Consider the following 13431-nt stretch of genomic DNA (forward strand, 5'->3'; position numbering starts at 1 on the left):
TTTTAGTTTTCAACAAAACCAAAACTTGAACATACTTATAGAATGATTTGGAAGTTCTCCTGATTAATGAAAAAACATTTTAAAATTACACAGGTTTTAACTAAAAATTAGCGTTAAAACCTGAGACATGATATTGAGTTATGTGAACATTATAAATATTGGGAGAATTCAATAATAATATTTGCCCCTCCAAATAGCAAATTATGTGTTTGATTTATGTAGATGTGGGATCTTTGAACATTTTTCTTTATTTTTTTTCTTTCAAGATTTTATTTAAATTCAAGTTAGTTAACATATAGTGTAGTGTTAGTTTCAGGGGTAGAATTTAGTGACTCATCATTTGCATATAACACCCAGTGCTCATCACAAGTGCCGTCCTTAATGCCCATCACCCAGTTGCCCCATCCCCCCACCCACCTCCCCTCCAGCAACCCTCAGTTTGTTCCCTATAGTTGAGTCTCTTATGCTTTGCTTCTCTCTCTGTTTTTACCTTATTTTTTCTTCCCTTCTCCTATGTTCATCTGTTTTGTTTCTTAAATTCCACATATGAGTAAAATCATATGGCATTTGTCTTTCTCTGACTTATTTCACTTAGCATAACATACTCTAGTTCTATCCACATCCTTGCAAATGACAAAATTTCATTCTTTTTGATGGTTGAGTAATATTCCAGTGTATATATGTAGCACATCTTCTTTATTCATTCATCACTCAATGGACATTTGGGCTTTTTCCATACTTTGGCTATTGGGGATAGTGCTGCTATAAACATCGGGGTGCATGTGCCCCTTCTAATTACTATTTTTGTATCCTTTGGATAAATACCTAGTAGTGCAATTGCTGAGTCATAGGGTAGTTCTATTTTTAACTTTTTGAGGAACTTCATACTGTTTTCCAGAGTGGCTGGACCAGTTTGCATTCCCACCAACAGAAAAAGGGTTCCCCTTTCTCCACATCCTCGCCAACATCTGTTGTTTCCTGAGTTAATTTTAGCGATTCTGACTGGTGTGAGGTGGTATCTCATCGTGCTTAGATTTGTATTTCCCTGATGATGAGTGATGTTGAGCGTTTTTTCATGTGTCTGTTGGCCGTTTGTATGTCTTCTTTGGAGAAATGTCTGTTCATGTCTTCTGCCCTTTTCTTAACTGGATTTTTAAATTTTGGGGTGTTTGGTAAGTTCTTTATAGATACTAGCTCTTTATCCAATATGTTGTTTGCAAATATCTTCTCTCATTCCATTGGTTGCCTTTTAAGTTTTGTTGATTGTTTCCATTGCTGTTCAGAAGCTTTTTATCCTGATGAAGTCCCAATAGTTTATTTTTCCTTTTGTTTCCCTTGCCTCTAGAGACGTGTCTAGTACGAAGTTGCTGGGGCCAAGGTCAGAGAGGTTACTGCCTGTGTTCTTCTCTAGGATTTTGATGGATTCCTGTCTCACATTTAGGTCTTTAATCCATTTTGAATTTATTTTTGTGTATGGTGTAAGAAAGTGGTCCAGTTTTCCAGTTTCATTCTTCTGCACGTGGCTATCCAATTTTTCCAACACCATTTGTTGAAGAGATGGGTTTTTTTCCATTGGATATTCTTTCCTGCTTTGTTGAAGATTAGTTAACCATATAGTTGTGGGTCCATTTCTGGGTTCTCTGTTCTGTCCCATTGATCTATGTGTCTGTTTTTGTGCAAGCACTATACTGTCTTGATGATTACAGCTTTGCAATACAGCTTGAAGTCCAGAATTGTGATGCCTCCAGCTTTGGTTTTCTTTTTTTTTTTCTTTTTTTTAAGATTTTATTTATTTATTTGACAGAGAGAGACAGCGAGAGAGGGAACATAAGCAGGGGGAGTGGGAGAGGGAGAAGCAGGCTTCCCGCGGAGCAGGGAGCCTGACGCGGGGCTCGATCCCAGGACCCTGGGCTCATGACCTGAGCTGAAGGCAGACGCTTAACGACTGAGCTACCCAGGTGCCCCTGATTTTCTTTTTCAACACTACTTTGGCTATTTGGGTCTTTTCTGGTTCCATACAAATTTTAGAATTATTTGTTCTAGCTCTGTGAAAAATGCTGGTATTATTTTGATAGGGATTGCATTGAATGTGAAGATGGCTCTGGGTAGCATAGACATTTTAACAATATTTGTTCTTCCAATCCATGAGCATGGACTCTTTTTCCATTTCTTTGTGTCTTCCTCAATTTCTTTCGTAAGTGTTCTATAGTTCTCAGAGTGTACAGGTCTTTTACCTCCTTGGTTAGGTTTATTCCTAGGTATCTTATGGTTTTTGGTGCAACTGTAAATGGGATCAATGCCTTGATTTCTCTTTCTGCTGCTTCATTATTGGTATATAGAAATGCAACAGACTTATGGGCATTGATTTTATATCCTGCAACTTTGTCGAATTCCTGTATCAGTTCTACCAATTTCTTGGTGTAGTCTTTCAGATTTTCTACATAGAGTATCATGTCATCTGCAAAGAATGAATGTTTTTCTTCCTTGCTGATTTGGATGCCTTTTATTCCTTTTCATTGTCTGACTGCTAAGGCTAGGACTCCCAGTATTGTGTTGACCAACAGTGGTGAGAGTGGAGATCCCTGTCTTGTTCCTGACCATAGGGGAAAAGCTCTCAGTTTTTCCCCATTAAGGATGATATTAGCTGATAATTTGTATATGACCTTTATGATATTGAGGTATTTTCCTTCTACCCCTACTTTCTTGAGGGTTTTTGTAGTTGTTGTTTTAAGATTTATCTATTTATTTAAGTGGGTGGAGGGACAGAGGGAGAGAGAAACTCCAGGCAGACTCCATACTGAGTGCAGAGCCTGATGCAGGGCTGTCTCATGACCCTGAGATCACGACCTGAGCTGAAACCAAGAGTCAGATGCTTAACCAACTGTGTCACCCAGGCACCCCTCTTGAGGGTTTTTATCAAGAAAGGATGCTATATTTTGTCAAATTCTTTTTCTGCATCTATTGAGAGGATCATATGGTTCTTATCCTTTCTTTTATTACTGTGCTGTATCACGTTGATTGATTTGTGACTGTTGAACCACCCCTGCAGCCCAGGAATAAATCCCACTTGGTTGTGGTGAATAATTCTTTCTTTTTTTTTAAAGATTTTATTTATTTAGAGAGAGACACAGCGAGAGAGGGAACACAAGCAGGGGGAGTGGGAGAGGGAGAAGCAGGCTTCCCGCGGAGCAGGGAGCCCGATGTGGGGCTCGATCCCAGGACCCTGGGATCCTGACCTGAGCCAAAGGCAGATGTTTAACGACTGAGCCACCCAGGCACTCCTGTGGTGAATAATTCTTTTAATGTACTGTTGGATTCAGTTAGTTGAGAATTTTTGCATCCATGTTCACCAGGGATATTGGTCTGTAATTCTCCTTTTTAGTGGGATCTTTGTCTGGTTTTGGAATCAAGGTAATGCTAGCCTCATAGAATGAGTTTGGAAGTTTTCCTTCCATTTATGTTTTATGGGACAGTTTCAGAAGAATAGGTATTAATTCTTCTTTAAATGTTTGGTAGAATTCCCCTGGGAAGCCATCCAGCCCTGGACTCTTGTTTCTTGGGAGATTTTTGATTACTGATTCAATTTCTTTGCTGGTTATGGGTCTGTTCGGATTTTTAATTGCTTCCTGATTCGGTTTTGGTAGTTTATATGTTTCTAGGAATTTATCCATTTCTTCCAGATTGCCTAATCTGTTGGCATATAATTTCTCACAAAATTCTCTTATAATTGATTGTATTTCTGTGGTGTTGGTTGTGATCTCTCTGTTTTCATTCATGATTTTATTTTTTGGAGTCCTTTCTCTTTTATTTTTGATAAGTCTAGCTAGAGATTTATCAATTTTGTTAATTCTTTTAAAGAACCAGCTCCTAGTTTCATTGATCTGCTCTACTGTTGTTGTTTCCTTTTTTTTATTTCTTTATCATTTATTGCCACTCTAATCTTTATTATTTCCCTTCTCCTACTGGATTTAGGCTTTACTTGCAGTTCTTTTTCTATCTCCTATGGGTGTAAATTTAGGTTGTGTACTTGAGACTTTTCTTGCTTCTTGAGGTAGGCCTGTATTGCTATATACTTCCCTCTTAGGACCGCCTTTGCTGTATCCCAAAGATTTTGTACTGTTATTTTTTCATTTTCATTTGCTTCCATATATATTTTTTTTAATTCTTCTTTAATTACCTCGTTAGCCCATTCGTTCTTTAATAGGATGTTCTTTAACCTCCTTGTATTTGTGGCCTTTCCAAATTTTTTCTTGTAGTTGACTTCAAGTTTCATAGTAAACATTTAATCTTTAAAAATAGAGGGAGAGGGCGCCTGGGTGGCTCAGTTGGTTAAGCGACTGCCTTCGGCTCAGGTCATGATCCTGGAGTCCCGGGATCAAGTCCCGCATCGGGTTCCCTGCTCAGCAGGGAGTCTGCTTCTCCCTCTGACCCTCCTCCCTCTCATGCTCTCTGTCTCTCATTCTCTCTCTCTCAAATAAATAAATAAAATCTTTTTAAAAAATTAAAAGAAAAAGATTAAAAAAAATAAATAAAATAAAATAAAAATAAAAATAGAGGGAGAGGTGGAACATTTCAGGGGGTCACATCAAAAATCTTATTTTTCTATCTGGCTATGTAATTGTATGTGCCTGAGAGGCAGAGGAACAGAATATTTTGGTTTGCTCTCTCTATAGCATTTTGCACAGTTAACAGTTGTCTTTTTCTGGGAACTTTAATCTTTTGTCTTTCACAACCATGTTTGTAATCTCTACTTTTGGGCCATCTCCTTCGCTATCTCTATTTCCTTGCTCATCCTTTTAAAATGCTAGTGTTTTTCAGCATTCTATCCATCTTCTCCTTGTCTTTTATCTGGTTTACCTGGGTAATATTATTCACAAATGCACTTTCTAAGTTAGCAAATATCTTCTTCCTCCAAACTAACCCTTATGAAAAATCCTAACTGTGAATAACATTTTCTATTACAAATGTTGACACTGAACAAATCCCAAACATTCAGAGGCTTAATGCAATACAAAATAATGTCTTACTATTATGATAGTCCAATGAGGAAAGGTATTCATGGTCAGAAGATAGCATTCTTTCCTGATTTGATGTAGGTGTGTATGTATGTATGCTTCACTTTTACTCAGGTGAAGCTATATGAAAATCAAAAGTGTTCTTTAACACTGATCTATCTTCTCACCTAAGTAAAACAGAACTTAATGTGGCATTGCTTAATAATGAAGAATCCTACTGATGCATACTGATATAGGAAATTTCCTATAAAACAAGTAGGTGTCAAGAAATCTTAAAAGATGACTTGTTGCTTATCAGTAGAGTCAGTGGAGGTACTATGGCCTTGCAGTTGGTGGAGGTGGTTAGAAGTAATGCCATGAAATCTGCACAGGTCTGGGATGAGGGTGCTCGATACAGTACAGTTGGGGTTTTTTTTCTCCCCTATAAAACATAGTCTCATGAAATTCTTTAAAAAAAAAAAAAGCTTATTATTAGAGGCTTACTGAAAAGTCAAAAAGCAGAGGTGGCTAGGTGGCTCAGTATGTTAAGCTACCAACTCTTGATTTTGGCTCAGGTCATGATCTCAGGATTGTGAGATCAAGCCCTGTGTCTGGCTTCATGCTGGGCGTAGAGCCTGCTTAACATTCTGTCTCTCCCTTTCCCTCTGCCCCTTCCTCCCCCTCCCCCTGTGCACTCGCTCGTGCTTCCTCTTTCTCTTAAGAAAAAGAAAAAAGCAAACCTGAAAGCATGATGATAAAGGTTATATGACCACTCTATAATTTACCAAATTTATATTTCACTAGGACAATTCATCCCTGCCATTCTCAACACATCTAAGTACTTAATCTTTTGGAATATTTAAAGACAGAACTGATAGAATATCCAAAAATAAATCTTTAATATATGTCTCTCCATCTAGAAATAAATTATTTAGAAAATTGTGGGGGAAATTGTTATTATAGTTTGGATCTCATCATTTTTATTATTTCTCTTTTGCTGTATTCACTGCTTGGGAAAGGAAAGTAGTTCTTGATATTGAAATAACATCATTGTTATATTGCTTTATTGGTATATGCCATTGCTGGGAAAGGCAATGCAGTTTTCAGGTCTGGGAAAATCCCAGGTACTGACTCACAGGAAGAGAAGTGGGGTGAGGGGGTGGGGCTATCATTCTTGCAATGCATTATAATTTACACAGTGTGATTGTACATCTCATATTCCGCAAGTATTATCTTAGACTCCAGGGAAACGAAGTCACAAGTCTCAGGGTCTGTAACATTACATACTGTAAAAACAAGTACTTACGAAACTGTTTTATAAATGTGACAGCAGAAATAAGAAAAAAGCACAGGTGTTCAGAAGCACAAAAAATCATAAATTTTGCTGGGAGGAGTGAGGGAAAGTATTCTAGAGGATACGTACTCTGTCTCCAACCTAGTCTCTAATGGTGGGAGCTGAGGGACTGGACTAGAGGCACAGAAAAATTCTGTATCATGACCATTGAGGAATTCGGGTTTTCAGCTGAAAGAATTTGCAAGTTATTTAAGAATAATCAGAGGGTCTTTTAATCAAATGTGTATTTTAAAAGATCCTTTGGAAAACAGTCACAAGTGAATTTGAGAGTGTCAGGATGGGAGGTTCCTGCAGGCAATATGATCTCCTCACCCTTGCACCCTTTTTCTCCAGAAAAAAGGTAGAAACCAGGGAAGGAAGAGTGGAAGATGGATGAGAAAGTGAATTAATACTACATTAACGAGGCAGATTTGCCTGGAAATGGCGATAGTCAGATAAAGCTGGTGAAGAAGAGGCAGCAGAGAGCTCCTCACGTTTGGCAGGGCACCCCCAGTGGTACCATTCACAAGGTGGAGAACTGTGTGGGGCAAGGGCAGAGCGAGCAGATTTGACAAGGACTGAGAGCCTCCATGATGAGTTCACTTGATAACGTGACACTCTCAGATTCCTGATGTACCAACGAGGGGCTGAAAAGTAAAAGCAGGGACTACAATATATGTATGTATTTGGGGACATTCATTTCATTGCTTTTCTCATGAATAACTTTAAACTGAAATGGCCTGATAACTATCCAAATTTTAAATATCATCTAAGGAGACTTATTCTCAAAGAGCAGTTGTAACTTTTGTATATATTCTGAAGTGTTTCAGTGTATTTGCTGAATAATTTTATAACTTCTAATATATACCACACGAGACAGGTTTTTTGGTCGGTCGTCTGTAAGTTTTTAGTAAAAACTTACATTTTGATTTGATTATTTAATCTAATTATGTTTTTGGAAAGTGGTACAAATAGCTGTGTACAAATCAAACTGAGGTTAGGGGACTTTAGCAAACCAGTTCAAATGCTGCTGAGGTGACATGAGGTGACAAAGATTTGAACTAAGATGGCGTGTGGAGAAAAAATATTGATGAGAGATATCAAAAAGCAGAACAAATAGATGTGTTAAAGAATAAGAGGAATAGACTTCTGGGGAAGACAGCAGAGGGGGAGTGAGTCAGTCAGGGAGAAGGACAAACATCATATGATTTCACTCATATGTGGAATTTGGGAAACAAAACAAAAGAACAGAAGAGACAAACCAAAGAAACAGACTCTTAACTAGAGAACAAACTGATGGTTACAGGAGGAGGGGTAGGTGGGGGGATGGGTGAAATAGGTGATGGGATTAAGAGTACACTTGTTATGATAAGCACTGAGTGATGTATAGAATTGTTAAATCACTATATTGTACACCCTGAAACTAATATAACACTCTATGTTAACTATACTGGAATTAAAAAAAAAAGAATAAGAGGGACAAGGAGGACATTTGTACCATTTTCAATAATGAGGGGAGGATTATTAATAATATTATTGCAAAATAACTGGACATTTTTTCCCATGGAACCACCTATAATATTTATTAGCTTTTTTCCCAAGAGAAATAAAACAGTAGATAGTAATGAAACTTCAGCACTTTCCTTGGTTAAAATGTTTCTCTAGAAGAAATAGCCTTAAAAAAAAAGTGTACACCCTGATTCCTCACTGTGAACTCTGTGATCACCTCATTTTATTCTCCTAACTAATAATCTGTTTCTATGACATGTGTTACAGTCTCTACCCTAAGATCCAGAAGAACACAGACTTTCCCAGGCCAAGGAATGAAAGGGAGATATGTGACCATCACCATCCCCACAGGTCCAGAATTTTTAACTCTGTGGGGTTTAGTCTTTGCTGAAACGTCACCAGGTGGTACGTTGAGACACTCCTTCTGCCGTTGGATTTAGGCAGGGAAGCCTTGGTGAGTATATTTCTTGTGTTTCCTTTTCTTCCACAAATTTGGAAGCATGCAGGGGAATTCATTCTTCCTCAGTTTTTATTGTGTATCTTTTTTCTATTTGCCCTTCTATTCCTATTCAGTCTATTCTCCAGGCTTGCTCCTCTTCCTCAGCCCTCCTTTTTAGATGTCAGGATTCCAGATTTCCTTCCACAGCTAGCTGTCTTTTCATTTTGTCTCCCCCTCAACAATGTCCCTGAGTAATCTCATACCTTTTCATGGCTCCACCCACCACCCCTCACCGTGGATTCTGTCTCTGTTGACACTTCAGACCAATTGTAGCTACAAAACTAGATTTCTTACCTAATCACCGTCTCCTGTTAAATTTCCACAGTCACCCAGTCCTCGACATGTTTAAAACTGAACTCATAATTTTCACCACAGACTTCATCTTCCTCCTTGTTCCCCACAGGGCAGAAATTTGAGAGTTATCTCATCCTCATTCCTCCCTCTTTTCTCCACCTTCATGTCTCCTCTCCATGTTGAACTTTCTAAGAATACATCCCCTCCTCTTTATTCCTCCAGTCACTTTCTACTTTAGCTTCTTTTTTTTTTTTTTAAGATTTTATTTATTTATTTGACAGTGAGAGAGAGAGAGAGAGCACGAGCAGGGGTGGGGGGAGCAGCAGAGAGAGAAGGAAAAGCAGACTCCCCGCTGAGCAGGGAACCCAATGCGGGGCTCAATCCCAGGACCCTGAGATCACGACCTGAGCTGAAGGCAGACACTTAACCAACTGAACCACCCAAGTGCCCCAGCTTCTTTTTTTTTTTTAAGATTTTATTTATTTATTTGAGAGAGAGAGTGTGTGCACATGAGCAGGGGTGGGGCAGAGGGAGAAGCCTACTCCAGGCTGAGCAAAAGCCGAGGTGGGGCTCAATTCCAGGACCCTAAGATCATGACCTAAGCCAAAATCAAGAGTCAGATGCATAACTGACCCACCCAGGTGCCCCCTTACTTTAGCTTCTTTTTGATTTCGAGTTTTAGGGGTAACTATGTGCCCAGCATTGTGTTAAGCACGTTATCTATTCTATTTTGTTTGATCCTCACAACAGCCCTACAAAATAGACTTAGATTATTTTCAAGATGTTAATAATCTTGTCAAAGGACATAAAACTAGGAAGTAGAAGAACCTCAGTTTGAATCCAAATTATTTTTATTTCTCAATTCAATTAGCTCTTTTTTGTAACAGGAGAAAATGTGGCTTTCAAAATAACCAATTGTTACATTCATTTAACTAATTGTCTTCAAATCAGTTTCTGTGTGTGCGGAGCCAGGCATAAGCAGAGCTACTCAATAGAATATAATGCTATCATGTGAACCACATATGTAACTTAAAACTTTCTAGTAGCCGTGTTAAGAAGTAAAAAGAAACAGGTGAGTTATTTTAAGAATATATCTTGTTTAACCAGTATGTCAAAATTTTATCATTTCAACACTTACCCAATAGAAAAATTACCACGATGTTTCACATTCTTTTTTTGACCTTAGTGTTTGAAATTTCATGTGTATTTTATACATTCAACACATCTCAGCCAGGAAGCTAACTTTACAGTTTACTTGATCTGTATGTAGATTCCATAAAATTTATAGTTCAAAAATAATTCCACATATCCAAGTTCCAAATACACTTAAAAGCTTTTCAATAACTGAATCAAGTACCAAAAATTCTTCCTTTATTATGCACATATATATTGACAAAACTTATTCATCTTTTTAAAAAATTGATATAACTTTAAAGTAAAAGCATATCAGTTTCAAAACTTCTTCCATCCAAGTTAAATGAATTCAATAACTCTTCTGTTAACCCATATTATTAACATTGAAAGAGGATAAACAAAAAAAAATTTCTACCAAGGCACATTAAAGTCAAACTTCTGAACACTCAAGATAAAAAAATCTTTAAAACAGTGGGGCGAAATGACACCTTATATTTAGGAGAAAATTCCAAAGACAGCACATTTCACATCAGAAACTATGAAAGCCAGGCGAAAGTGGCACAGTTTTCAAGTGCTGAAAGAAAAGAACTGACAACCCAGATTTCTAGATATAGCAAAAATACACTTAGGAATGAAGGGGAACGTAAGACATTCTCCAATTAAGGAACACTAGTAGAATTTGTCACCAGCAGACCCACTCTAAAATAATGACTCAAGAAGTTCTCTAAACTTAAAACTATAGAAGGAATCATGAAATATCACATGGGAAGAAAGAACATGTAAGCAAAAATATGAATAATTACAATAGACTTTTTTCTCTTGGGTTTCCTAAAATATGTTTGATGGTTGAAACAAAAATTTTAACACTATGTAATGTGGTTCCAAATATATATGTAGAGTAAATATTTAAGACAATTATATTATGAATGGAGGAGGATAAAAGAATGTAAATGGGAGTAAGATTTTGTTACTCACTTGAACTGGTCAAACAGTGACATTAGTATGATAAGTTATGTGTATGTAATACCTAGAGCAACCTTAAAAAGAGTTATACATAGAGATACTCTCAAAAACACTATAGATAAGACAAAACAGAATTCTACAAAACTTACAAGAAACCCACAAGAAGACAAGAAAAACAAAACACAAAAAATAAAAACAGAGAGAACAAATAGAAAACAAACACAAAAAATGGCAGACGTAAGCCCTAACATATCAATAATGACATCAAATGTAAATGGTCCAAATAAATTAAAAGTAATATTGGCAGAGTAGACTTGAAAATAGGACTATGATATTTTAAAAGAAACTCATTTCAAATATAAAAGTATAAGCAGGTTGAAAGTAAAAGGATGCAAGCATTTCTATCACACGAACATTAATTTTTTTTTTTTTAAGATTTTTTTTATTATATATTTATTCATGAGAGACAGAGAGAGAGAGAGGCAGAGGGAGAAGCAGGCTCCCAAGGAGCAGAGAGCCCGATGCGGGACTCGATCCCAGGACCCTGGGATCATGACCTGAGCCGAAGGCAGACGCTTAACCATCTGAGCCACCCAGGCGCCCCCACACGAACATTAATTAAAAGAAAGCATAAAGGACTATATTAATATCAGATAAAGTGAACTTCAGAACCAAAAAAAAAAAAAAAAGAAACCCCACCAGAGCCAGAGGAACATAATATAATGATAAAAGTGCTAATCCACCAAAAGACATATTAATCTTAAATGTATATGCACCACATAACAGGCTGAAAAATATGTGCAGCAAAAACAAATGGAAAGGAGAGGAAAAACAGACAAATCTCCAATCATAGCTAGAAACTTCAACATTGCTCCTTCAATAATTAATAGAGCAACTAGACAGAAAATCAGCAAAGATATGGAAGTCAATAGCACCATCAAACAACAAGGTCTTATCAACATTTATTGAACACTCCACCCAACAACAACAAAAAAACCCACATTATTTTCAATTGCTCATGGAATATGTACCAAGATAAGTCATATCCTAAGCCATTAAACCAACTTCAAAATATGTTTTAAAATTTAAATCATACAGAGTATGTTTTCTGACCATTATGGAATCAAGCTAAAAATCAACAGCAGAAAGAAAACAAGAAAATCTCCAAACACTTGAAAACTAAACAATACACTTCTACATGGTTCTCTTTCAAAATGGAAACCTCAAGGGAATTAAAAAATGCATTGAATTGAAAGAAAATGGAAATATATCAATTTATGGGATATAGTGAAAGCATTGCTAAAGGGGAAACTTTTAACATTAAATGAATGCATTAGAAAAGAGAGAAAGTCTCAAACCAAAAAGCTTTCACCTAGAAAAAGAAGAGCAAAGTAAATTCAAAGCAGGAGGATGGAGAAAAAAAAAGCAATTAAGAATAAGAGCAAGAAATGAATGAAATTAAAAACAGAATGGTACAGAAATCAAGGTAACAATGATTATTGAAAATATCAATAAAACTGATAAATCTATAGCAAGACTTATAAAGAAAAAAAGAGAAAAGACAGAATACTAGTATCAATAATGAAATAGGGGATATCACTCCAGATTCTGCACACACACTACAAGAATAATAAGTTTTATTTTTATAATAAAAGAGGGGTTTAAAAACATGATAAAGATAAAATAAACTAACAGGATGCCCGGGTGGCTCAGTCGTTAAGCGTCTGCCTTGGGTTGCCGTCAGCTTGGGTCATGATCCCAGGGTCCTGGGATCGAGCCCCATGTCGGGCTTCCTGCTCCGCCAGAAGCCTGCTTCTCCCTCTCCCTCTCCCACTCCCCCTGCTTATGTTCCCTCTCTCGCTATGTCTCTCTCTGTCAAATAAATAAATAAAATCATTAAAAGGGGGGAAAAGCTAAAACTTAGAGAAATTAAAATAACAGCTCCTAAATTTAAACTCTTAATGTACAGGTTAGGCATGTCTTTGGCATAGCTGAAACAAGATTTGGAGAGCTAGAACATGAATTTGAAGAAATTAACCAGAATGCAGCACAGATATGGAAAAATAAAACAATATGAGAGCAGTATTAAGAACTATAGAAACTAAGATAAGAAGGTATACCTCTAATAGAACTTTAAAAAGGAAAGAATAGAGAGAATGAGAATATTTGAAGAGCTACTAGTTGGCACTATCCAGGAATGATCAAAGAAACCAATGCTCATAAACAGGATTATCAGTGAATCCCAACTAGAAAAATAAAAAATAACCTGGAACTTTGTGGTAGAACTGTAGAACCCAAAAGACAAAAAGATGATTTTTAAAAATCTTTAGACAGAAAATAAAAAAGAATCATGATTAGGGATGCTTGGGTGGCCAGTTGGTTGGGCATCTGACTCTTGGTTTCGGCTCAGGATCTGGGATTGAGCCCCACGCGGGACTCAGCATAGAGTCTGCTGAGATTCTTTCCCTCTCCGTCTCCCCCTACCACTGCTTCTCTGCTTGTGCTCACTCTCTCTCTCTCTTAAATAAGTAAATAAATAAAATGTAAAAGAAAAAAAAATCATGATTAGACAGATGACTTCTTGACAAGATCAATGGAAGTCAGATAGAAGACTATGTCTTCAGAATCCTGTCACCCTAAAATTGTACCTAGTGAAAATTGTCTTTAAACTTCTAAAAAGATTCTTTTTTTTAATTTAAAAAAAT

At 36.9% G+C, this 13431-nt stretch overlaps 1 protein-coding gene across 4 annotated transcripts in view; it reads left to right on the plus strand.

The window, feature by feature from the left end:
- Positions 1 to 13431, plus strand: part of GUCY2C (guanylate cyclase 2C) — a 123977-nt gene that overhangs the window by 15087 nt on the left and 95459 nt on the right. For all 4 annotated transcript variants that reach the window (XM_054507169.2, XM_064591538.1, XM_064591537.1 and 1 more), the window contains one exon: positions 8104 to 8290. The gene's annotated coding sequence lies outside the window, so the exon portion shown is untranslated. The remainder of the gene's footprint in view (positions 1 to 8103; positions 8291 to 13431) is intronic.

The sequence above is a fragment of the Mirounga angustirostris genome, unplaced genomic scaffold, assembly GCF_029215605.1.
Source record: "Mirounga angustirostris isolate CCGP_5_RB_7025 unplaced genomic scaffold, mMirAng1.0.hap1 SCAF_5, whole genome shotgun sequence".
NCBI lineage: Eukaryota > Metazoa > Chordata > Mammalia > Carnivora > Phocidae > Mirounga > Mirounga angustirostris.